The sequence below is a fragment of the Canis aureus genome, chromosome 30 (genome assembly GCF_053574225.1).
Source record: "Canis aureus isolate CA01 chromosome 30, VMU_Caureus_v.1.0, whole genome shotgun sequence".
NCBI lineage: Eukaryota > Metazoa > Chordata > Mammalia > Carnivora > Canidae > Canis > Canis aureus.
The window spans coordinates 10,303,850-10,324,890 of NC_135640.1; the positions used below are offsets into that span (position 1 = coordinate 10,303,850).

A 21,041-nucleotide genomic window follows, 5' to 3' on the forward strand; every position below is an offset into this window, starting at 1 on the left:
GATAATGTATTATGGGATATATATATAGGCTGAGGAAAATTATCTAGTTAAAGAGGAGAAAATCAATGATACATGAGATAGATGATATATTTGTGGAGTGGAAGTTATTGAGAAGGTAAGAGTCTTGGAGTTCTGGGGTCCTTTCTCTGGAAAACCACATTCCTCACTATATAGTTAATTGAAAATAATTGGGATACATTTAATCCTATATTAAATCATGATTCCTAAAATATCTGATTTTTACAATTAAATTTCTATATTTAAGTTGATGTTACGCTTTGTTTCCTCTTGCCTATAACCAATATGAAGGATTGAAATCTAAAAACAAAGGGGCATCAAATAACTAATATTCTAAACTGAAGCAGAAATAACTGAGAGCCAAACGCCTTGCTTGTAGCCAAACTCACTTTGCTACTCACACCACTAAGGTCCACTCCCCTATCCCTCCCTCTTCCTCCACCATCACCTCCATTAAACCAAATACTATGGAAGTAAAGAGAGGTGAATCTCCTTAGTTTTGAAACCTCATCCTAGGAAGAAAGTGCTATGGTATACTTATCTCACAAGGAGGATACTCTGCTCACAAGGTGGAGTCCTGCAAACAAAAGTGCTCTCTACCTTCCCATTAATAGGGTAACATATCTCTGTGTTTGCCCAGGAAAATCCTGGTTTATGCCTCTAGCCCCTTTTATTCTTAAAAGTAACTTGGTATGGACAATGAAACATATGGTTACCCTACCCAACAGCCAAGTAAGGAGTAACTCTTTCCAGATGGGGAGACTGGAATCATAGTTTCCTGGAAATCATTTTATGCCATAAGCTCACTAGTCTTCTTCTGGGGCCTATAAGAGCAGGCAAAATAATAATAATAATTAATAATAATAATAATAGTAATAGCTTAGATAAGACCATGTGAAGAGATGGGAACAATAGAACAGCCTGAATTTCCATGGTTTGAGGTGATGAGAATGCAGCTCGTTTCTATGAGTCAAATAGACATGAGAAAAGGTACTCAGGTTTGAGCTATCTCCCTGGTCCCCCACCACTGAAAGTTGGATACAGAAAGCAGAAGGCTGTGAGATGAGAACAGGTCTGAAGCTTTTGGAGATGGAGGGATGGAAAAGCAGTTAGAGGAATTAGAGTGAATCTCCTGCCTCTGGGATTGTGAGATGGGAAGGAAATCTCATGGCTCCCAAAGAATTGCATTCTCGCTTTGGAGAGCAGCCTTTGATGCCTGTTAAAGGGCATCCGCAGCTGACCATTGTTATGTTCATAAGTATTCACAGCAGGGAAAATGTACCAGTGAGGTTAAAAAATTATTGCCGGTTTCTGCCTTGCCTCCTCCCACCACTGTCAATGGGGTAATCAAATCCAGAAAGAAGAGTAAAGGGGCAAAGTCCTGGAAATGAAACATTCCTTGGTCAGCATTAGGAGGACAGAAGGGGATGAAATTGAAGTTTTAGATTGAACAAGACTTTTTAATAACAGAAAGTGACAGGAAAGTGATGGAATTTCCCAAGATGTCATTATGGGTTGGAAAAAGGATAATCAGTGAAGCATGGCTGAAGCAATGATTGGAGAAAATTAAACTATCTTGGGTTTGTATATCACCAAGTTTAGCTTGTCCAGTAAACTTATCTGATTAAAAACTTACCTGGTCTTCCACCATGTCATTATTACAAGGCTTATTTGAGGTTTGGGGGATTTGAGGTGTGTTGTATGTACGTGTGTGTGTAATTTGTTTCACAAGATTATTTTTTTAATATTAGTTTATTGTACTCCTGAGATTAAAGAGTGTCTGGTAATGAATTCTGAGCTCTAAATACAGAACTCCCTTCCTTTTCTAGAATATAATATTTTCAATCACCAAAAGTAATAATATCTAACCCAGAAGGTAAAAAAATAAAATAAAATAAAACAACATAAAAAGCTGATACCTTAGGAACCTACATTTCCATCTTGCCCTGCAGTGCACTAAATAAATGCAGAGGTTTCAACTGTTATCCATTTTAATTCTCAGATACAGAAGGGCAAGTCAAGTAGGTAACTAGCTTCTATAGATCTCTCCAAGAAAAACTGAAATGATCAACTTCAGGCAGCTAATCTAGCACTGGATCAAAACCCCTCAGGGAAATATTTATGTTTTACTAGTTTACTCAGAGAAACAGCTCTAGGGATCTGCAGATATCCTCTGTGATTTTGACTGAAGGAAACACTGATGCCAGAGCTGAAGCTTGTGATTTAATCATAGAAGCAATTCAGCCTTTAGCAATCCTATCTCCTAAGAAATCAATAGCTACACTTTCAGTTCTATTAAAGGATTTTTTTAACTTCTCCACCTGACCAAGATATTAATTTGTAAATGTTCCATTGTCTGCCTTTCTGGTTAGTATTTTGAAATGTTGAAAGACTAACTCAATGATTCAGTTTGAAATACTTTCCCCAAAAGATCATCATTAATTTAATTATTTATTGATTCAAATACCATTTTCCAAATACTACAGTGCTTTAAAGAATTATCTCCAACATCCAAAGATAACATTTCACATCATTCTCCCAAACATAGTCTTCCAGTCAGTTGAAGGTGGCACAAAATAGCTTTCAGAAACAGATTCTGAAGAATTCTCTGTTCAGAAACAGAAACAAAAACAAATTCCATTACATTTTTTTTAAAAATTAACAAACAAAAATCCAATCGAAGAGCTAGAGAAATTGGGGCAACTCAAGGAAGATCATGACCTATCATAATGTCAATAGTTTGTGAAATATGGGTCCTTCTAAATTGAAGTTCTCAAAATTTCCATATGATGGAGCTCCCCACGATATACGTATTATACCGAGGCTGTGGTTTTCCCTCAATTAATATAAACATGGCTGCCTGCTCTGATTTGCTTTACATTAAGACTTTTCAGTCTACCTTATAATAATGATTAAGTTATTACATTTGGATATATATGGATTTCATTAAATTATGGAGTATGCTGAACAATAGGAGTGTACTGAAACCAACATTAAATGGAGTTGTCAGGAGTCATGAAGTCTCCTCTGACGGCTCATCATTGACCTCTGTGTCACAGTTCAGTCACCTAAATGCTCTACATCTCATTCGATTACTTTAAAATGTAAGATCTTGGAAACAATGATTTTTCTAAGCTCTAAAATTTCAATTCTAAAATGTTAAAATTATTAAATACCCATAAGTTTTATACATTATTCTTAAAGATAGACATTCTCTTTGCTGTGGAAGGTCTGTAGACAACTCAGTAAACACTTGATATCTGACAATATATATTGACAATATTTATAGTTACATCTTCTAGAAAATATTTTTTATCATATTACAGTTTGAATCAATGTTCAAATTGACTTATTAAAAGAAATAGGCTAATGTTCATAACAATTTGGCTTCTGGACTTTGAGGATAGAGACCAACACTGCCTTACTCACAAGGCCTAATAATTAGTTTATCTTTATTAAGACAAAGAACAAAATGAAGATATTTCTAATTTTAGCAGAAAGGCTGTTTAGAGAAACTGATGAGAGTATATGTATTACAGGTTTTCTAGTCATCTAGGTATTACCAGCTACCAAACAAGGACCATGTCTTCTGCTTCTATGGGCAACCTGCCTTGGTAATAAAGAAATATATATCCACCCACAAGTATTTATTGAGTTCCTACTATGTGTCAACTGTTCTAATGATTAGGGATACAGTAGTGAAAAAAAATATACCAAAAAATAAATATCCTTGTACAAACAGAATATATACAGAGAGAGAGACAAAGAGATGGGGTCGAGAGAGAAAGAGGATTAGAACTAAGTTGTGTGTGCTTACACTAGAAGTTTAATTAAAAGAACAAATTCTTTTCATCCCCTTGGTCAAGTTTGTTCTTGGTACACTTAAAAATAAAAGAACACATGCTTAATATTCAAATGTGTAAGAAAATATGCTAGTAGAATTATTTGTGTCTACGTCTGCTGAACTTAGTACAACACCCTTTAAGAGTACTCAATCATTTGTTCTGGTACAATTGGTACTTGATATCCTCAACTAAACATCGCTGTGTTTGTTTACTGGTTAGAGGTCAAGTAAGGTAAATCTAGAAATATATTCTCCTTTTCTAAGTGCTTAATTTGTTCTTTTCCTCACATTTTTTCCTAAATAATCGTTTATTTAAGTGAAAATTTTAAAAAATATTTATATCATAGGTTTTTTTCTCATAATGTTTGAATTGTACAGTTTCATCAGTCTGCAACTTAAATCTCTGTTCTTATTCTTTTTCAATTATTTCTTTATTCTTCCATTAAGAAATAATAATAAATCATGGAGGCTGTCTATAGCTGAAATAGAAGCAAGAATTTCTTAAGCTCAAGATACTGACTGTGACCCTTCTTGTTTCTACCGACTATGAATATAAATTCCTGTACTTATATATTTTTAAACTATGACTGCTTGTGACAGTTTAAAATGAGCTCTGAGCTCATTGCTGGGAATATGATGGCTGAAATATGGCCCTTGCCCTTGCTGAGATCTCATTTAATATGCAGAAACAAAACACACAAACAAAAAGTTAAGATGCAAATGCAATGTGATTAATTAAGCTCTGCTCCAAATAATAATGACAGTAGCAAGAAAAAGGGTTATTTCAGTATAAGAGGGTTACAAAACATTCACAGAGAAAACACTTTCCTTGGCTATTTAAGGATGAGTAGAAGTTCACCAGGAAGAGAAGAAATAGAGGTCAATTAAGCTAATTCATGAAGATTTTTAAAAATATAGGTAATTGCAAATGATTCAGTATGATTAAAGATTGAACTTGGAGTGAACACTAAATGTCATGATTTTCACAAGCATTTTTTTATAGAGCCAAGTTACTTGATGGCTAAATATTCTACCTATTACCTTTTAGAGAACTTAGTCTAATACCAAAGATCAGGTTAATTCTTAATTTTTAGGAGATAAATATCTGTATACCTAATCATAATTTATAGGCATCTCCTTGTTTTCTTTTTTTTTAATTATAACCTCTCTCTCCCAAAATTCTGGATTGCTGCCTAAAAAATTAGCTGACTACTTCTGAGATTTAAAAACATATATATGTCTCTGTGTCAAGGTTGTCAATCTTTTTCTGTGAAAATTTGTATTATATTTAAAGTTTAGAGGAAGAGCCATTTAGGTCAAGATATTTCATTAATATTTTTGACATAATACACTAACATTTAGTTTTATTGACTCAGTTTATGTGTGCTTTCTGTTATCCAACAACAAATTCTTATGCTATTTTCTTCAAAAAGGTTGGTTTTTCTCTATTGCTTACTTAGGAGAAGTAAAAAGAAAGAAGGAAACATGAAGGAGAGAATGGAAAACAAAATCTCATGATGGAAAAGAAGTTTTATTTCTATGTTTAAAAGATCTCTAAAGCTTCCAAAAAATTCTCACAATCTATCTCCTCAGACAGATCAAGGAAGTATTATAAGAAACCTATAGCAGAAACAAAATGTCAAGGAAACATCACAGATATAAAACAGATTTTTTCCATGAACAAATCGTTTCTAGGACATATATTCTATAAACGTCCAGCACTTGGCATGTGCAGGTGCTCTTGACAAATAATTCAGGCACAGAAATTCTAAAATGTTAAAAATCTGATTTCTTTAATATATCTTTTCCATACAAATGAAATCTAAATTCAAGTTAAAATACTAATAAAGGGCAACCCCGGTGGTGCAGAGGTTTATTGGCACCTGCAGCCCGGGGTGTGATCCTGGAGACCCAGGACTGAGTCTACGTCGGGCTTCCTGCATGGAGCCTGCTTGTGTTTCTGCCTATAAACAAACAAACAAACAAACAAACAAACAAATTAATAAATAAATCTATCTTTAAAAAATAATAAAAAATAAAATGCTAATAAAGTATATATGCTTAATATTTGCTTCTGTCATTTGAAAATGGAGAATTTAAATGTCAATACAAATGATTTTATAAATATGCAATACTTTGGAAATCACAGATTTTAAAGTTCTTAATGCATGGATGTCAGCACTCTTAAAGATTCTAAAATACATCATTTACTCTTATTTCTGTTATATGGTTTTATAATACCTATTTTAAGTAGCAAGAGACTGTTACTCCAAATTGAGTTTCTCAGAAAGGGAATTTTTAAACCATAATAACAACAAAGTTATTACTAAAGAGAAAGGATTTATTCCCTAAGTTTCTTTGGGAAAGTCAATCATGCCTGCAGAGGAACTTGATTAATGGTGCATAATCTGCAGATGTTATAGAAGCATTGTAAGTGAGAATGTTAATTATCTAACTTTTTAGCAGAAAGATAAGAGTTTAACCTTTAGAAAAAGAAAGACAGGACTAAACAACTCATGGGAATTTGTAATGGGATAGTGAGCTTTTTATATTCACAATGGCAACTGAAATCCATCCCAGGTGACAACTGACAGAAACACATGAACATCAGTTTCCACCAAGGCTGACACATGAAGTGTTGGCAGCCTCTTCAGTTTCATCCTAAATAAGAGTCTATATCTCTAAAGTACTCACAAGTACCTGCATGGATACCAGAGGAAATTTATTACTACAGGTTACTTGAAAGCAATTGAAACTCTAATGAAGATTCAAGAATTACCAAGACACTAAGCTCTAACTTTTCAGAATACTCTGTAATATACCTATGTATAATGGATCGTGGTTTGCCCATAATTTGACATGCGATATTTGAAGGCAATTTCTTTGTGTCTGTTTGTTCAGTTTTTTTTTTTTTTTTTGAGGGGTGGGATAAACATTGTTGTTTGTTCGTTTTAATAAAAGCTCACTGATATGTTTATATCAACACTCACATTCTCTTTTCTGGCCGAAGTCAAAATTAATATAAAACAAAGAAATTGCAGGAGTCATTTAGCTTAATTATGTGAATGATGAAAGGCAAGAAAGCCATATATAATATTTCTCATGAAACCTAGACATGTTAGATGATAAATCTTTTGAATTGAAATTCACAGCCAGCAATGTTAGGCCGTCAGACATAGGCTACTCCTTCAAAAGGCCACTCTAAAAATGTTTCTTCAGTGTTCCTTAAAGGCCAGCCTCTTCCACCTGTTTTAATCTGGGTGTACTTCAGACAGTTTTGCCCTTAACCTGTTTTCCTCCTGCTCTACGTGTTACCAAGGTAATCTGATTATTGATTGGCTTTCAACCATTACAGATATATTGATGACTTACAAGTCAATACCTCCAGAAGAGGTTTATCAATCGTATCCCAGGAAAACATATCCAATTGCCTACTGTATATAAAAGGTATAAATCCCAGTCTACAAAACTACATGCTAAATAAATGGATTTTCTTCATTTTTCAATAATTGACTTGTATTTTAAGAGCCCATTTCACCTGAAAATGGAAACTTAATTTCAGTCAGTTGAAGGAGCAATCTGCTTTCTCCCTAGAATTCTTTTAAATTCTGGGGACACAGTAGGGTTTGACGACAATCTGTTTACATACTTATCTATCATTTGCTGAGATGTCCCTATTCTCAGTTTGTACTTTGTTCATTAATCCACAAAAAATCAGTGTTGCAACCTCCTCCGCCCTCCCCCCCCCCCAAACTCACTAAATTCAGCCCATTTCCAGCAATGATGTATAAGCCATTCTAGGGCCCATGGAAAGTACTCTCAGGGCTGTGGGAAAGTCTGTGAAGCCCTCTCTAGCCAATCTGCTTAGGTATACCAGGAGAAGATTTTTTCCTGCCCTTGTTCTTACATGTTGTGAATGAACTCTATAATTTGCCAAATCTCCATATTCTGGAGTTGAATAAGAGAGGTCCCTTTCTGGAGCCATGATATTTTTCTAGGAAGGAAAGGAGATTTGCAGAAAAGAAATATATTCATCTTTTTTCTTCATGATGAATTTGGAAGTCTTTTATTTATGGTAAAGCTTAAGCTTATGAAAATCAAACCTAAGAATTAACTCTTGATCTGCTTTATAGTAATCATCTCTTGTCTTGTGGTAGTGTAGAAGGAATACTCTAAACTCCCTGGGCTAGAGAAAGACCAACAGGTTCCAAGAAAAGGAATTAAAATATCATTGACACCTCAAAATGCCATCCTATCTCATCATTCTCTTCATACATATCTTCCACAAACAATATACACTCAATAGGGCAAAAAGTCATTATCTCCCAACCAAATCCATTTGCTTCCTATGTGCGTATCTCAGTGAATGCCATGTTTATCCATCAAGTAACTCCAAACATAGGGTCTGTGATACCCAAGAATCAACTACATCCCCCAAAATCCAGGTAATAACACAATCCTATTAATTCAAATGTTATACTAGCTTTCAAATCAGTTCCTTCCTTGTTTTCTGAACACAGTATTACTTTAAGCCCTCATGACTTCTGCCTAGACTATTTCAGTAGCTCCAAACTGATCTAATTCCCTCCAAATTAATCTTCAACAACACTGAAAAATTTTTCTCTAAAATATTATACCAAATGACTCATTAAATATTTACTCTTTGTCTGAAACTTCACTCCCCTCTAACTCCGTCTACTGAATTCCTACCTGTCTCATGAGAGTCAGCAAGCCTCATGAACCTGAAAAGCTTTTTGGGATTTATCATCACTTCCACTGCCACACCATTATTCAGATACATTGTGATATAACATGTGGTTATTTGTCTTTCTGTCAGCACTTTAATATGACAGATGAGGAGGCATGGACCATATTGAAAATGAGTATGTTTGTGTTCTAGGTGCCTAACAAAGTGCTAAGAATATACTATATTAGATTAATTGAACTTAAATGACATCCAACCTCCCCAGTCAGTATGATTTGCCTAGTGGTTTTAATTCTGGACTCTCCTGCCCTACCTCAAACTCAGATTTTCCTAAAAGCTTTGGTCCTGTGAATATGGATGTTCTTATCCAACTGAACATCCTCTATGACTCATTATTTTATTCCTCTGGATATTGCGATGTATGTAAAAGTAATAAAAATGTTAAAAGGAAAGTCATTTATTAACGTCATGGAAAACGACAATGTTTTCAAGAGAAATAATTAAGTAACCTATATGGCTTATCAGTAAATAGCATTTACATAGTCATAATCTAAACATGATATATTAATCATCCAAAATGACAGTAAAACTGTCAAGGATAGAAAAATGTATGGGGAAGTAAATGGCTAAAAGTCAAAACATACTACATAAAAGTGAAAAGTCACAAAGGACAATATAAGTACATTCTTTGGAAATATAGAATAATATACAAGGGCTATGGAAGAACAGAGGAAGGGCATGGAACAATCTGGAGGGAATCTAGAAATTCTAATGGTTTTTAAACAGACATCCAACAATTCTACTCCATCCAACCTCACCTACACTTCTGTGTGTCACTAGTGTTAATCAAACTTCTGAGCCTTTTAGTACTTCTTTAATTAAATCAAATTGATCGTCAGTCCTCCCACTGCGTTACTCAGCTTTCTTGGCTCCGCCTTGTTGGTTACCACTTGTCCTGCTGGTTTCCAGCCTCAAAAACTTTTACTGTTGGATCTGCTATTGCTTCCACTCTAACTCCCTTTGTCCCAGTGGGTTTATGCCTTAAAAACTGTATAAATATACACATACATATTTGTATTTATTTGCTTATATTTTATTATATATTTATTATAAATATATATACACTAAAGTTTTGGGGGGAATTTCAGATAGAAAAGAGGTATCTATTTATACTCAAACTGCCATTTTTCCCCTATGATTTTTCTCATCACTTTCAAAGGTTCTGTCATTCTTATTCACAAAACATTTTCATTCAAGTAATTAAGTTATCTAGTACCTGTAATAGCTAAACTCAGAAATTCATTTAATTTTGAAGCTGTGCTCTGACTCAGCACCAGCATTCTTCATGCTGAACCCCACAGTACACGCAATTGACTTTTCTTCTATTTCCCCATTTTGTGCTCTTCTTTCTCTTCCCACCATCCATCCCTTAGCTCCTCTAGAAACTGGGAAGGGGAAGGAGCAGAGACAAGACAGAGCAAGACAGGTCTTACTTTACTCATTCACTGGTATGTAAAAGATCTGGAGTTGGTGCTCTCTAGTCTTGGTGTATGTTCAAAGATGAATCTCTCCTTTGTGGACTTCTTTTGTAGATGCTTTGGAAAACACTATTCCATTCCTTATGCACACACACCAAATGTTCACCTGACACAGCAATGACTCTCTATGGTATTGCTTCCATCTCCCTCCTCAACCTCTGGCAATCCACCCTTCTCAGTCCTTTAAGTTAAACCTTCTAGCACAAAGTTCTCTCTCAAGCCCACTTTCAGTCCATAGATTACTGACTTGACAAACATTTGGAGTGCGGTTGACTTCCAATGCAGCATATCCCTTCACTCTGATCAGAGCAGCTACCCAGCCACAACCTTTGCCTTTATGATTTTCAGGAATGGAGCTGGTGTCATCCATTGTGCCTAAAAAGGCAGGTAACCCAGGTAGAGCTCTCCAAGGCATTCAGCTGAAGCTCCTCAGATTCAGCACAAGGTGGCAAAAGCACTTTATTCCTTTCTCCTGAGGGTGGTGTGAATACTATCAGAATGCAACACATTTCTCCAAAGGACTATTTTTCTTTATCTCTCCAAATTCAATACTTTGTTCCCTTAAATTAATGTTGGGCTAAAAGTTACAAAACCTATTTGGAGTCTCTCCTCAGCAAATGATGAGTAAGTGGTCTAGAACCTGTTTGGAATGCTTTGCCCCTTGTATCTCTTCCTCTTGGGGCCTCAGTGAAATATGAGATACAGAGAGTTACAAATTTACATCTTCTTTTCCTCTAAAAAGCGCCCTTTAACAAATCACCTAACCTCCATAAGATGAAAAGTTGATTGTAATGACCTATGAGAGTCTTCTAATCTACAAATCAACAAGAGTTTTATACATAGACACTATGGAAATGCTTACATTTACTTTCATGACTGGCAAAAAGTATTAACACAGGAATATCCCACTGTAAGAAAGTATAGAAAATAGCTTATTTAGGGACTCCTGGGTGGCTCAGTGGTTGAGCGTCTGTCTGCCTTTGGCTCGGGGCGTGATCCCAGTCCCGGGACCAAGTCCCACATGGGGCTCCTTGCAGGGAGCCTGCTTCTCCCTCTGCCTGTGTCTCTGCCTCTCTCTGTGTATCTTTCATGAATAAATAAATAAAATCTTTTTTTAAAAAAAAGAAAGAAAATAGCTTATTTAGATATGTTACATAGAATTTGTCTTCATTTGAATCTTTGATACTCAAGAAAACTGAGAGCTAGCTAGGACTTGGAATAACTGGGATACTTGTTCACTGCTGGTAGATTTGTAAATTGGTGCAATCGCTTTGGGAAATAGTTTGGTATTATCACGTAATTCTGAACATTTATGTGGTCTATAGCCCCAAAGGCTGTCTGTACTGGAAAAATTCTCACACGTAGTCACCAGGAGATACACAGCAAAATGCTCAAAGTAACATGTCCATAAGAGTGCAAACTGGAAACAGACAAATGTCTTTCAACAGTAGAATGCATAAATTGTGCTATTTAATATCATAGAATACTATGCTACAGAGGAAATTAATGAACTCATACATATGTAATACACATGGGTCTCAAAAACATATTGTTGAAGGAAAAAAGCAAGTCATACAAGAGAACATACTGTGTGATTCCATTTATATAGAGAGAAAAACCAAAAAAGTAGAAAAGTATATAGTGCTTAAGGATACATAGTTATAAAACCTAGAATGAAAATCGAGAGAATGCTAAAATTAAAAATCAGAATAGTGGTTACTTCTGGGTAACCACTGGGTAAGAGGTGTGATCAAAGAGGAGCACACAGGGCTTTTAAGGTCCATTAGTCAGGATATTAAATAAATTTAATATTTTATTTAATATTTTTATTTAATAAATACTTTTAATATTTAATAAATATTAAAAAATAAAACCATTTCAAGAATATTTATTATAGGAAATTTAATAAGAAATTACTGACCTAGATGATGGAAGAGCTGAGAAACCAAATAGAGAGTGAGGTAAACCAGAAACTAGGGAAAGCAAGAATCCACTATCATGTCTAAGCCAGAGAAACAAAGAGGAACCACAACGGCCTATGTCAGAGTGGCTGTATATTCACCCCAGGTGTATGTGTAAGGAAAGGCCAGGGGCAGAAAATGCCCTGGATTCTTCCTTCCTCCTGTCCTCCTACCATCTGCCATGGTTCACAATGATCTACCACAGGTGGAAGGGAACTGGCATAATGCAACCTGAAAGTGCTTCCCTCTAGTGACACAGAGCATAGATCTAAGGGCCAATAAGCCCAGGACAGGCACCTCAGGATGGTAGGTGCTTTCTCTTAAGAGAATGGTGTGTGTCCATTTTATCATCATTCTTTAGACTAAATATAAACATTTTTTTTTCTTTTCTGTACAATATACTTTTTTTTCTTACTTCTGCTTTTCCTACCACGGAGAGAAATGTTTTGCTTTGTGGTTGTATCAGTAATTTTGATACATGGCTTTCCAAATTGAATATTTTTTTTAACGTAAGATTCTTTAAAATTCCAATCAGTTTCCATATTGGTGAAATGGACATAATAATAGCTACTTTCTGGAGGTGTTTCAAGTTCTCAAGGAGACAGTATGCATGAGAGATATGCATGAAGACAACTTCAGTGAAAGTGTCAAGTCTTTTCCTCATAAAGCCGTGGAAAAAAACAGGTGAGGCTTTTTCTGAATTTAAGACTTGACCAGAAAAAATGAAATAATCATGAATTTCCTCTCATATTCTTAAGGAAGGCAATTAACATACTTCCATGAATTTTTATTATTGTATTCATGCTTTGCTACTGGCATATTCAAAAGCAGAAGCCAAGACTATGAATTATTTCAAAAAAAAAGATGTCAGTGCTACAGTACCCATTATTCCAAGGGGTTAAAGGAGAAAATATGCCAAGTGCTTGGGGAAAATTGGCCACCCCACCCAAAAGAAAAAATTTAAAATGAAGCAATAGAGACTTAAAATCACTCCCCATAAACAATGGCAGGAATGTGTCGTTTATCGAGGACTGAAATAATCCCACAGCAGTGCAGCGAATTTTCATTGATATATAAGTGGTTGCCTATTATTTGCAACAATGAAGAGGACTAATTTAACACAAGAATGTAGCAGGAGAGGCAATGCCGGCTTAATAATAGGTTCATTCTTGGCAGGAATTCATAGGAGTGAGTAGGGGAAATGAGGATGGTTGCAGAGTGGGGAAGGGAAGGCACACTGAGATGGCTGCAAACCGCATGGCATCTTTGCTTAGAAGTCTATTACATGAATGTGCCAAGGAGCTGTTTCAGTGCCCTACTGTGTGAGTCAAGAAATGTGACTATAACTTGACAAAGTACAAAAGGTAAAGACTGGGTAAAGCTGACAGACCTCAGGGATCTCTGTTACTGGCTGTTCCCCTTCCAAGTGTCATTGGCAGAAGATGAAAGCAGCCCCTGGCACATAGAGCTGCAGGTGCTCCAGCCCTAACTTGGATACAGAGCAGCAGGGGAAGAAAAGGTGTGCCCTTCACTGGAAGCCAATTTGTTAAAGGAAACTGTACATTCTGTGAAACTATTTACCCTGATTTGGAAATTAGTGGTTGCCTTAGCAACACTTGAATCCCATGAGGCTCACACACAGTGCTAATTTCAATTCATGGACACCTTCACGGGTGAGGAATGCAAACCAGTAAGTTGAGTGTCCCATTTGGTACACCTCTCGTAAGAAATGAGACTTCCCTCTGCCTATAAAAGTTCTCTGATAACGACCTCCATTCATCAATACCTCCTATGCACCAGGCGATACGCTCTCAGCTCCACATTGAATCTCATTTAATGGTCATGAGGTCAGCAATAATACTCCCATTTTCCGGATGAAAAATTAGACATGGAGAGGATACAAAACTTTCCCAAGGTCATCTAGTTGTGGTTCAAGGATTTAACTCAGATTTGTCTGACACCAAAATTCCATGTTCTTTCAGCATTTCTAACTTTGTTAAGAATAAAACAATTCTTTTTATTTTTTTAAGATTTTATTTATTTATTCATGAGAGACACAAAGAGAGAGAGAGAGAGAAGCAGAGACACAGGCAGAGGGAGAAGCAGGCTCCATGCAGGGAGCCCGACATGGGACTCAATCCCGGGACTCCAGGATCAGGCCCTGAGCTGAAGGCAGGCCCTCAACCACTGAGCCACCCAGGCATTCCAAAACAATTCTTTTAAAAATTGCAAAGTACCTTTGGGGTTATCTTTCATGGTGTCCTTAAGACATAAGGAACTAGAAACCTAAGAAGGCCAAGAGATTTATTCATTAATGGCAGAGTCAAGAATCAAATCCAGGTTTCAGGACCCTGACCATTCATTTATTGAAGCCACCTCTGAGCCATCTAAATTGTGATGCTCTCACTATTGGACTGCATCCCATTGATTTTTGCATGTCTTTCTCTACATACAGGTAAATATAGATAAACCTGAAGTAGACATCAAAACTGGGAGAATTCCTCTACTATATTGAGAAAGGAAAGGAAGATTTCAACATTTTTAAACCCAAAACATTAAAGGTGACTGATTTGTACTGGCTCTTCCAGACTGTGCGCAGGCACAGCTACTTGTGTCATAAAGTACCTTGCACCATTTTCTTTCTGTAGTGAGACATCCCATCTGTGTCTGCAGCAGTCACCCTGAAGTTGACAGGAGTAGGAGTCAAATGGCAGATTCGCTTTGCCCCTGAGTTTTCACAGAAGGTAAGGACTAGTCTGAAGCAAGATTGAACAGTGAGGGTTATGTATGACACTCCTTACTAAACACCTTTCTGTGCCACTGCCTCTTTCATAACCTAACACTCCTTTCCTTAAATTACCAGGCCCCCAGTGCCACCATACTGTCAGTCTTGCCATACTGTCATCTAGCTAGCCAAAGTCCCCTGCTTTAAAATCCCATTAAGACCTGGCCTCCTCCACAGTAACCTTATGTTCCAAAATAACCTCTCATTCTTCCTCTTCCTATTCTTATCACAATTGCCATTTCCTTAATGATCTCAGCAAGTTTTTGAAAAAGAATATTTCTGGTTAATTCTGAGACAAAACAATGGAGTCAATCTACATAAATCCCTCTTGTATTATATAGTAAATGTTTTATTTCCCTGATCCACCAGCCCCCTGTACAGCCTTTGTGCCTTGCTGTACGTGTAGATTTGTCTGGATTCTTTTACATGTACTTTTTTTTTAAAGATTTTTATTTATTTATTCATGAGAGACACAGGGAGAGAGGCAGAGGCATAGGGAGAGGGAGAAGCAGGCTCCCCACTGGGAGCCTGGTGTGGGACTCGATCCCCAGACTCAGGATCACACCCTGAGCTGAAGGCAGATGCTCAACTGCTGAGCCACCCAGGCATCCATTTTTTTTGCATGTACTTTAATCTAGCTTCAAAACCTTGTTAGGTGGACAACCAAGATATGGGAACCAGAGCCCTAAGTTTGAGGAATGTGTCTGAACTCAGAAAGGATGCCTTTGAATGGAAAGAAAGTGGCTACTGTTCAGAGCCACTGAATTGGTCAAGATTTAGTAATCCATTCATCTATCAAACATGTGTTATGTGCTTACCATGTGCCAGCACTATACAAAGTACAGATAATTAAAGAGAGAGAGAGAGAGAGAAAGAGAGGTGTTTGGGTGGCTTAGTCAGTTAAACTTCTGCCTTCAGCTCGGGTCATGATCTCAGGGCCCTGGGATGGAGCCCCATGTCAGGCTCCCTCCCCAGTGTGGAGTCTGCTTCTCCCTCTCCCTTCTCCTTCCCCCTCTCAGCTTCTTTCCCCTGCTTGTCCTCTCTCTCTGATCTTTCTCTCACTCTCTCTGTCAAAAGATTGTTTAGAGAAACACACATACAAAGCACTTATCCTGGTACTGGTGTGTCTGGCAACTATTTTTATTATTATTATTATATTATTATGATGAAGATAAACCCACATATTACATACAGACACACAAATGACTCAGAATGTATGAATCTAAAGAGGTTTCCCAAATTCAGCAGTGGCTTAAAATGACAAGTATAAATCTTGTAAGGGAATGGAGAGAAGAAAATGAGAATTGTAACAGCCACATATTCAAAGGCACAGAGAAGCATGATACCTTAGGGACTGCTGGTGGGTCTGGGAGGCTACAGCAGAAGATCAGGAACTATCGGTGAGGTAGGAAACAAAATCACAAAAAAGGCTTCTCCTAATAACCAAACGTGTCTGTTTACCTGCAATAAACCTGAGTTATGCTTACTGCCCCAAAGTAAATACTAGTAGTGTATATGTTACTCCTATGCTTAAATGATAAATTGTATAGTCACCCTACTTACACTCTCTGGTAAGAAATGTTGGTCTGCCTTGAAAACTATGAAGACTGCCTGAAGAAAGCTAACCTGGGGAATGACATAATCAATTCTGGTTTTAAAGAGCACATTCTGGCAATTCTGTTACCATTGGTGAAGGATGAGTCAAAGAGGGCAACCTGAAGGCCAGATAGAATGTGGAAGTAAAGTCAGTATGCATTTTCAGTTATTTGATCTAGATTACGGTCATAGATAACACATCTTTTCAATCAATTTATCACTTGCTCCATGGCAAAGATGTTTACTCTAAAAGCTTCTGTGTGAAGTTTAAACTTCACCACGCCATCACAAGATGGGTATTATCATTATCATTACCTGTCATTTTACATGAGGAAACTGAGACCTCAAGAAGTTAAACTACTTGGTAAAGATCAGAAGGATTCAAATTCAAACCCACAGAATCTATGACCAGATCCCATGTTTGTAACCACTAAATTATGCTACAACTATGTAGGACTCAAGCCACTGAACTGATGTCAGGCTCCCCAGCCAGCACTTGTCTAGGTAAATATGAAGTCCAATCCTTCCTTCATCTGCTGTGCCCTAGAATCCCCAAAGGATTATTATACTATTATTTAGTATTCTTTATTTGTTTTCTTGGTTTTTTTTCCCCCTCACTCATCAAACTGGAACTCAAATAAATCCCCTTGACCTGCAGGAGAGCAGAGATATTGTCCAGGATTCACGCTGCTCTCTTCTGTTATTTCTATGCTGTCAAGATCACTACAAAAAGCCAAGGTTAAGGTTTCCATCCATAATCTAGGGGTGTCAGTAAGATAAGGTGTTTACTTTAAAAAAAAACTTTTTGACAGCTTTTCCACATTTAAAAATGAAACATGATTGTTCACCACCTCCATTCAGATGCAAGAGGGAAAACTCCTTCCCACATTTGTTCCAGGCTCTATTTCTATTGCTATTCCATAATTAATCTATCCCAGGATGATTAAAAGTTATATATTTATCCCCTTTGTGAAAAATGCATCCTTACTATAATGAAACAGGGTGACATAGGTATATTTTTCAGAGTCCGGATTATAGAGTCCTATTCATGAGCATTTGAATACACAGAGAATACTACTGCTGGCAGTGGAAATTGGATGACTCATCTGTGATATGTACGAAATAGAATTAAGAAGACTAAGAGCAGATTGCATGTGAGAGGTCAGTGGAGGGAAAAATTCAAGGATGATTCTCAAGTTTTTGTCTCAAATTAATAAATGAGTGGATACTGATTTCATAAAATTAACTAGAGAACATAATCAGAGGAACTGCTTAAAAGGTTAGACAAGTGATAGTGAATTCAGTAAATATTTGTTGATATAAATGGATAGATGAATTAAAGATAACATCACTGAGATGAAAAGATTATAGAGAAGTTAATTTAAAATGGAACCAGTTCAACCAATTATTTCAAGGTTACCTGACAAATTTGAAGCAAATGATTTTGGTGCTGTTTATTAGCTGGGCAATGGGTAGGGCAAATGCAAAACACAGACATATGTGCATGTGAGTGTAGAAATAGACACATCATTCTAAGAATGTCTGAAAATTTATTACCCAGAGCATTTAAGACATCTGGAAAATTCTGTTTCATGTAATCTATTATTGTAATTTTAATCAATTAAAAATGTCGGTTACCAAGGTTGGTTTTTTTTAACACCCTGCCTGATACTGTGTTAGGAAAACTATTCTAGTCTTTCACAAGCTTGATATAAACTTTCTTAGGCTCAATTGCACAAGGTGTATTTTATCCATTAACTGTTCAAGACTACTTAAAGTCTTGGCTAAAATTATCATGATTTTTTTTTTTTTACTATTTTAATTGGATTTTTCCTGTATTCTAAAATATAAGTAGACCTTTGGTTTAGATGGTAAAGATAATTTCTAATTTTTATTTCCCCGGACATATTTCCACAGCCAATGGTAACATTCTTGCTGACATACTCAAATCGTCTATCTCTGTCCCAGAGGTGATGAGGAGATCTGACAGATAGAGACGCATCAGCAGCCATGCCAACTGGCTGCCAACTTGGACATATGTACAGAGCAGAGAGCGTGCTAAAGTTCCTAATGCAGAGAGCCAAGAGCCCACTGACATTCACCAATGACTGAAGAATGTGTCAATATCGCTACAGCATAGTCAAGTTTGGAGTCAGCCATGTTAAAGGTTTGGAAAGGAGAAGATGACCACCTGGGTAGGGCACCACTCTGCTATGTATATGTGCCTCATTTGGCATCCATTTTGCATGTCTGCTGCTGGGCTTCCATCTGTCGAATCTCAACGTAATGTCAGAGATAAAAATTGAAGACTCGATGGCTTCAAAATGCATTTTTCTGCTGGCTGCCTCATGGCTGTCTGGGGACATAAAATTTAGAAACCAATCTCTGTTAACTAACCCTTTTATATGATATGTATACTTTTATTTTACCCTGCAGAAATGTTTATTTAATCTAATCAATTTATATAACTTCAGAAAGAGCTTTGCAAATTTAAAGATACAAAGGTGAGAGAATATAGTTCTTCATCTTATCATAGAATCAAATCACATATAATTGAGTTAAATTCCGAAATATTTTCCCTTTTATCTATTGAACGTGTACCTAGAAAAATATATTAACTGGAATGCAATTTAAGTTGTACAATATGTCCAAATTATAACTGAATCACAATAGCTAATATTTTTCAGAATAAATAAATCTAAGACTTTGAAAATATTTTACCAACTGTATTTAATTAAAATTCCCCATATTCATCTACAATAGCATCTTTGACCCTTTCATAATTACATTTAGTTGTATCTCTCAGTGAATGAACTAAATAAAAATACGTCAATATTTCTGGTCAGTTTTATTTTCCCTTCTTTTCATTCTTATAATTTAAAAATATTTTTATTTTTCTGCCCCATATAATTCTAAACATTTTACCTTTACTTCAGGTGCACTCCAGAAGTGTTTAAGTATGAGAAATGGTAATATAGTCAATCATAAATTGAGAGAAATTGAAAATAGATTTATACACAATTCTCCAGAACTCATAACTCAATAAATGGTCTGGAGTTGTATTAGTTGGCTGGAGCTACCATAACAAAGCACCACAAACTGTATGACTTAAAGAATAGAATTTTATCGGCTCATTGTTCTGAGTCTAGAAGTCCAAGATCAAGGTGTCAGCAGGGTTCCTTCTGAAGGCTATGGGGATGATCTGTTCCATATGCCTCTTCTAGCTTCTTATGGCTTGCTGGAAATTTTTGGCATTCTTGGCTTGTAGAAGCATCATCCCAATCTCTGCTATCAGGTTCTGTAGTCTTTTACCTCTGTGCATGTCTGTGTCCAAATTTCCCCTTTTAATAAGGACACTAGTCATATTAGATTAGAGACCCACTCTACTCTAGTATGAGATCATGTTAACTAATTACATCTGCAATGATGATATTTCTAAATAAGATCATATTCTGTGGAACTGGAAGTTACAATTTCAACATATAAATTAGAGGGGACACAACTGAACTCATAACAGGTGTTTGGCTCTTACTCTAAAAGGGACTTCTAATAAAGGAAGAGAACACTGCCATTTTAATTTAAGGTGTCATTTCTTCAAAATAATGAGCTCTCCTTTCATCACTCGCTTTGTCTGTCATGGCTAAGGAGAGGGGGGACCAAAAGCATTCACATATCCATTTCTTTTTTAAATGTATTTCTTTGAACACTTGGTTTTCACAGTGACAGGAGCCATGGAAATGCAGCACATTAAAAAGTTATGATATCAGCTTCACTCATTAAAATACAGAACAAGTACTTGTCTTGGCTTATATAATTTGGTGCCCCAAAATAGCCTTTGAAGACTATTTGAAAGGTTTGTGAATTGCCAATATTTCTCTAGTGGTAGCTTATTTTCTATCGTATTTTAAGGACAGAAAGCATGAAAATGTATTTAATGTCACCTAAGTTTGAAGAGATCATCCACTTCCAAAAGATGAAGATTCAAATAGTAAAGAGATCTGTGGACTAAATAGCTGTTAGCCAGTTAAGGTCTTCTACCTGTGACATGGTCCAGTAAGCAGTTAACATATATCATTTCATTATCTGTATAGCAACCATATGAAGTTTATGCGAACATCTCTATTATATAAATAAAGAAACTGAGGAGAAAGAATAAGCAACGTGCCCAAAGTCACACAGTTAGAGATTATTAGGTTGGAAATTTTACTCAAAGTCACCTGGGTTTAAAAATTCTTAGAGACTGCTATTACCCACCATCACTTCATTATATAGGTAAATACTTAGTATTAAAAATACATTGTGTCATTCAGAGATTTCTTTAAATGACACCACGGAATTCAAGGAGAAAACATATTGGAGCTGACAGGAGAAGAATGCTGGCCTTATTCAACTTCCAACATGTTTCGTCAGCCAGCATTCCAGACACTTAAATTATCTCCCTGAAGTAGAGTTGAGTATCGAATACCAAAAAAACGTTTTTAAGAGGTCAACATGACACTATAACAAAAGGCAAAGGCCTTGTATTTATAGGTCTCTGATTCATATACCTCAAGAGCTTCTACTCTAGTCCTCTGTTTTTCAATTTCACACTATT

At 36.2% G+C, this 21,041-nt stretch overlaps 1 long non-coding RNA gene across 1 annotated transcript; it reads right to left on the minus strand.

The window, feature by feature from the left end:
• Nucleotides 1-2,481: 2,481 nt before the first annotated feature.
• Nucleotides 2,482-19,530, minus strand: LOC144301584 (uncharacterized). The gene is made up of 3 exons (XR_013368345.1): nucleotides 19,373-19,530; nucleotides 5,746-5,826; nucleotides 2,482-2,626 (listed from the first exon to the last, which is right to left on the minus strand). It is a non-coding gene; the product is annotated as an uncharacterized LOC144301584 (long non-coding RNA).
• Between the last annotated feature and the right edge of the window lie 1,511 nt (nucleotides 19,531-21,041).